Source organism: Carassius gibelio, chromosome A22 (genome assembly GCF_023724105.1).
Source record: "Carassius gibelio isolate Cgi1373 ecotype wild population from Czech Republic chromosome A22, carGib1.2-hapl.c, whole genome shotgun sequence".
In the NCBI taxonomy this organism is placed as follows: domain Eukaryota; kingdom Metazoa; phylum Chordata; class Actinopteri; order Cypriniformes; family Cyprinidae; genus Carassius; species Carassius gibelio.
This window is the reverse complement of record NC_068392.1, coordinates 16,239,648-16,246,362: the sequence shown is the minus strand read 5'-3', so window position 1 is coordinate 16,246,362 and position 6,715 is coordinate 16,239,648. Positions and strand designations below refer to the sequence as shown.

The window sequence follows — 6,715 nt, the reverse complement described above, 5'->3', positions numbered from 1 at the left end:
AAACTACATTTCATGACATGATAACAGTAATGTTTAGAAAATTATCTGAATAAAAATGATGGTTGAAAATGCTGCGTGAACTCAACTGGCAGAAGCGGCGAATTCGAATTAAGTTTGTGAAGCATATGAACTCAAACTCAAAAGGGTTTTCAGGGAAGTTGGAGAATAATTAAGACTCTAAAGACTCTATGTTTAATAAGAATAAGGGATGATTTATGAAACATCTATACTGTATTTATAGTTCATGATGACACATTCACAAATTGAGTTTGTAGTAAACAGAACATGAACACGAGTAGAGCAGCTGATGATACTGAACTGCAGCACGTGCTGGTTAGAGCGATTCTCGTTCTCGAGTCAAGAACCGGTTGCATCGGTTTTCGGATTATCAGTAAACTGAACCGAAAACCGTTTCTTTCAGACGCGTCTGATTTGAGAACCGAAGAGCTGATGATACTGCGCATGCATGATTCAGCGTGAAGCCGACTGACTCACAGCGCATCTGAACTGAACTGGTTATTTTGGCGATTGATTCTGATTCTGTGCTAATGTTATGAGCGCGGGTAAACCGAGGGCTTGAATGAAGGGCAGTCTGGCGAAACTAAGTTCATTTAATAGTAAATACATCGCAATGGATTATGTATAGTAAGTGGATCATGGTTTCTGCGCTGAGAAACCATGATCCACGTACTATACATAATCCATTGCGATTATGTAAAGTTTCACCTAATTTATTTACTTTATATCTTTAAGACTTAAATCCTCATATGCACATTATTGCTGTTACTGTATTTTTTTTCAACCGGTTTATTGAATCAAACCATCCGAAAGAACCGGTTCGCGGAAAAGAATTGAACTTCCCATCAATATTATCGCTGATGCCGTCTTGTGTTTAAAGGTTGTCAGAGCGTGCAGTGAGACAGGTTGAGGTAAAGTTCCTCTTTATAGTTATAATTAATCTTTATCTTTGTGTGAAAGAAACAAGACTGCACTGTTTTAACTTTAGTGTTTTAACATCCTGAAGGCCGTCTACTGGAGCTTCTACTCTGTGAGTTTATTATACTTTATGAATATTTTAATGTGCTTCGTAAATTAATAAATTGACATTGTTTTATGACACAATGACATTCCGAATTGTTTTGTTTGTGTGTGTCTGTGTGTGTGTATTTTTTAATTGCATTATTTTCACAGATCTGCTGATATTTTGTCAAGCAACAGAGACTTTAACAGATCAACAAACATATTTTGATCATAAACCGTGATCTTGATGAACAGGAACTTATTACTGGTTATTACTTAAACTACCAGATTCTCCAGTCCTGATATCACTCTCTTCAACTCAACACCAACACGGATATCTTAAGGATGTTTGGAAAATATAAAGCATGTTGTGTATCTCAATATTAAAGTTTAAAGCTTAAAAATGTAAACATAATAAAGCAAATATGCTGAAATTAAGGTCAACAGCATGATGAGAGTGTAATATTGCTTTTATACATCAGTTTAATGTATGTGCCGTTTATGGGGAAGTAAATATAAAATAAAAATAACACCTAATTATGCATGTGAGTACTAATTTCAGTATGTAAGGTTCACAACACAATAGGCCCTGTTTACGGTCCTTTTAATAACTACAACTAATGATGTGTTTTTTGGTCTAATTTTTTTGGTCTTAATATTTTCTGCTTGGAGTCTACACTGCAGTTGTCGTGTTCCTAGGACCTGATTGGTGCCATTGTCTGCCAGCAATTCTGTTTGGTCTACGGACTGTTTTCATTAAACCTTATTACTACTCGCTACTGTATTCTGTCGTATGATTCCTGACACTAGTGGGGTTGCTAGGGTTGGAAAAAATGGTCTCATTTAACATCTTTAATGTTTTTTTTTTTTATTTTACACTTACATTTAATCATTTAGCAGACGCTTTTATCCAAAGCGACTTACAAATGAGAACAATCGAAGCAGTTAGGTCAACAAGAGAACAACAACAGTATACAAGCGCCATGACAAGTCTCAGTTATTCTAGTATAGAACGCATAGCCAGGTTTTTTATTTTTTTATTTATTAAATGAAAAGACAAGAAAAGGAAAAGTGCTAGTATTAGTTGGTTAAGAGCTGTCACTGAAAGTGAGTAAAGACTCGAATTGAGATTGGGAGGTCATTCCACCAGCTGGGCACAGTCCAGGAAAAGGTCCGTGAGAGTGATTTTGAACTTCTTTGGGATGGCACCACAAGGCGTCGTTCACTTGCAGAGCGCAAACTTCTGGAAGGCACATAAGATTTAACCAGTGACCATGGTCGTCTTGTAGGCAAGCATCAGTACCTTGAATTTGATGCAAGCGGCTACTGGTAGCCTGTGCAACCTGTTGAGGAGAGGAGTAACGTGAGCTTTTTTTTTGGAAAAAATATATTTATTTAAGAAATTAAAGGCTTTTATTTGTTTACATGACATGTGGTTAAATGATCTACTAGATCTGCACAATTCTGTATAAACTGAGTGTGGAGTATCAAAAAATTCATAGTAATATATCTTCATTCTCCCACAATTCTAAAAAAAGAAAAAAAAATAGACATTTAAGTAAATTCTCAATGTGTTATCAAAACTTCCACAAGAATACTATTTGTTAAATACTTGAACAGTTTTCCTTAACTTAATTGCCAAATTAACATTTTGTCTAAAAGTCCTATGTTACACACCTGGTAAATTTATTAAAGAAACCTTTTTTTTTTTTTTTTATACATAGTTGTGGGTTCTACACTGTGTACCAAATATATAAATTATATAAACTGCATTATTAAAGGGGTCATATGTCGTTGCTAAAAAAAACGTTAACACTATTTTGTGTATTTGATGTAATGCAATGATTAATACTTTATTTCAGTAGTCCACTTTAGTCATTCTACTAAAAGTAAGTAACTTTGCAACTACATTACTACAGTATTAGTAGACTGTCTGCTTAATATCTCCTAACACTTTCTTTGTCAACTTATTCAAGTCTAAACTTACCCTACCAGTCTACTCTGGGAGTTAGTAGACATGTAGTTGCAAATAATGAGATTTAGTTGACGTGCAGTTGACACGTAGTTACAAAGTTACCTACAGTTGGTAGAGTATCTAAAGTGGACTATCAAAATAAAGTATAACCATGCAATGTGTTTATGTGGCTTAATGTAAAAAAAAATACATTATTTTCCACATGCTCCTCTATACCCCGCCTTTCTGAAATGTCTCCATTTTTACAAAGCTCATCATTCTGAAAGGTGAGGTGTGCTCTGATTGGCCAGCCATCCAGTGTGTTATGATTCGCCGAATTCCTAAAGCATGTGACAGAAATGTTACTTCCCTTACCAGGTTCAGGAAACCTTCCTCCGTAAAATAAGCTGTACACACTCTAATATTTGGGTTGAGCTGTTCTAGAACAGTGTTGTAAATTAAACTGATTTGTAGTTTTGTCCTCTTCAATCAATCACCTTTATTTTTTTTACAAACAACTTTGCTTTCTTCTGGAAAGCAAAGTTGTATTTCTTTCGCAACAAAACACAGCAGCTCCACATCGTAAGCGACGGCAACAATACAACAGCGAGAATAAAAACTACACCTTATTTCTCTGAGTACATTTAGGCAATGTTATGCATTTCTTCCACACAGTGACATAGATATGTGGCAGGGCCCCACCCCATTATAAAAATCAGAAAATGCTGATTTTTCTAAACGTTAGTATAAAATTACATAACATAACATATACTGATAAGTATAAACATCAATAAATTGTGATTAAATAAACATGAATAAATATAATAAGTATTTTTTTTTTGTCATTTGGTTTAGTTAATTAACTTATTTATTAAATTCAATATATTTATTTTTCATCTGTTTGTTTGGTTGTTTGTCTGTTTAAACGTAAGTACCACAGAAACAGTAAAAGCAAAGCTGTCTAAAATGGTCTTTTAATGAAAAATTGGACAAACAAATTTTTATTAAAGCAGCGGGAGTGACCCAAAATAGTTTGGTAAAAAATAAATCGTTAAAGACTTTAAGCTTTTATATTTACTGTCGTATCTATCGCTACAACACATTAACTGTAAATTTGGTTTTCAGTGCAGTGTAAATGCAGCAAAATCCGTAGTCACTTTGGGATTTTGACGAAATTATAGTTTAAGAGTCATATTTTGTATTATGTGTCATTTATGGTGAGACTTTAATTACTTGGGCATAATTACCTTGCCAGACCATATTGTCTTTCTGCAGTAGACTGTAGAGTAATTCATGTACTCAAACAGTACACTGACTAAACTGCTGTGAAGAGAGAACTGAAGATGAACACCGAGCATAGCCAGATAACAAATAAACGATTGACAAATTCCATGGAAACATACTGGACTACCAACAAAAACTGTACAAAACAAACTGCAACAATGTGCAAATAAAGGCTACAACAAATTAATACATTGGTCCAATTTGCAACAGGGTCTTTCCTTTAGTTTTCAACAAACAATAATGGCCTGATAAGCGCTATAGCTCCTCTAGACTGTACCATATGAACAAACAGGGTCCATGCATACAACATATTATACACAGGAAAAAATGAAATAATAAAACATTAAACATACCCAGAAATAACAATCTGTATGAACCCTTGAATACTTAAACACTCCATAAAAAGAAAAAGAAAAAGAAAAGTAAAGAATTGTGAGGCTGTTATTTCCCCTTCTTCCCAGACAAAAATACCAATGGTTCAGACCAATAAAAGCATGCTAATGCTATAAAAAACAGTTTGATGAACTTGGTCTGTTTGATGGTACAGCATGAGACTGGAAGGCCAACAGCCAAACAAAATGTTTGGAGGAAATTCCAACCTAAAATAAAAGGTAATTCTGACTGGAATTAAGCTATATTGTCACATTCTTTAAAAAGAACAACTGATTAAACAAAATGTCTGCCAAAAAAACAACAACAACAAAAACAACATTTGGTACAGCACAATAATTACACAACACCATGATAGTTTAAAAGATGGTAAACACTGGTATAATCAAATAATGACGTGTGCATGTGTCTCTTGTCTGTCACCAAGCTTACCTTGTGACACACCCCCCGCCCCCTCCTCCAGACGCCTCATGAGGTGTACAGGAGAAGTAGTCAGCAGTACAGTTTTGGGTGCCTGACCTATAAAGTGTTGCTACCCCACTGAAATGATGGTCTTTGCTCCTTAACTGATGTTTCCAAAAATGTTTAATACGTTGACATTCAAGTAGACACCGTAAGAACTACAAACAAACAATACATAAGCCAAATACAAAACCTATCATCACATTATTCATCATACAATGTACAAAACCAATTACCTTATTTCCATTTTCAGTGAGACGCACAAGTACAATAAAAGGAAGAGAAAGACGTCAAACTGCAGGCTGCGTCCTTCACAAAGCACACACACACAAACAGCGGAAATGTGTCGCTCTTTATACAGGTCCGATTTGCGCATTAAGTTAATTTCATAATAAAAGTCCTTTAACTGCTTTGTACAAAAAAAGGGTCAATGCAATACAGACTTCATATCTGGTTAACAAATTGGCAGTCCGTTACATAAAGGACTTCAAAATCAAATGGTTGAATGTCTAAAACCATTGTGTAATTCTAGAATTAGTGTCTCTCCTTTGACCCAACCAGGACAAGGCCTGATGATCAGTTTATAGTCTAAATTTACGGCCCAGCAAATAATAACGTAGGGAGTCCAGGGCCCACCTGATTGCCAAACACTCCTTGCCATGCTAAGAAGCATATGTTTGTACAGTAAAAGTCTGTTCAGAATAAGGACTCTGCAGTATTGGATCCTTGCAGAGAGAGTATTTTAAGTCCTGAAAAGCAAGTTCACGTTCACCAGTCCACACCACCTTGTTTAATTTGTCCTTTTTTGGTGAGGGGTGGTCAGCAAAGCAGCTCGCGCAGAAAAGTTTGGTATAAAACGTCTAAACCAACCAATTAATCCAAGGAAGGACCGCACTGGTTTCTTAGTTTGTGGTCTTCCAGCAGACTTAATCACCTCAATTTTGATGACTTGAGGCCGAATCACTCTACGACCCAGAACAAATCCCAGGTACTGTGTTTCTCGCTTTGCCAGAAAGCACTTATCAGGGTGAAGAGTGAGACCTGCGCTTTTAATTCTCTCTGGAACATCCATTATAACATTCATCATTAGGTGAAGCAGATGGTCTTCTTATGACCGGCTAAAGATGACAATGTTATAGAGGTAGGCGGCTGTGTACCCCTCTGTACCTCGCTGATCCATCATTCGTTTGAAGGTTGATGGTGCTCCATGAAGTCCAAAAGGAAGCACACGGAAATGGAAGTGTGGTGTTCGGAAGGCTGTCACTTCCTGACTCTCTGGGGTCAACGGAAACTGCCATTAGCCCTTAAAGAGGTCTAAGGTGCTGATGTACTTAGCTCGTTCCAATCGCTCCCCAAGGTCATCTACCATAGGCATAGAATAGAAGTCACACTTGCTGACACTGTTTACTTTCCTTAAGTCTAGGCAGAAATGAAGGCTGCCATCCTTCTTAGGCACCAAGATGACTGGACTACTCCACTCACTCGCAGATGGCTCTATGACCCCAAGACTCTGCATTGTTTCCAACTGCTCTTTAAATATATGCAGGAGTCATTCTGGTATTCTGTAAACAGGTTGGCGAATGGGTTTAGAACTGTGTAGTGTTA

At 36.3% G+C, this 6,715-nt stretch overlaps 1 long non-coding RNA gene across 1 annotated transcript; it reads right to left on the bottom strand.

The window, feature by feature from the left end:
• Positions 1–1,908: 1,908 nt before the first annotated feature.
• LOC127942636 (uncharacterized) lies at positions 1,909–5,582 on the bottom strand. The gene is made up of 3 exons (XR_008149357.1): positions 5,347–5,582; positions 4,222–5,268; positions 1,909–2,363 (listed from the first exon to the last, which is right to left on the bottom strand). It is a non-coding gene; the product is annotated as an uncharacterized LOC127942636 (long non-coding RNA).
• Between the last annotated feature and the right edge of the window lie 1,133 nt (positions 5,583–6,715).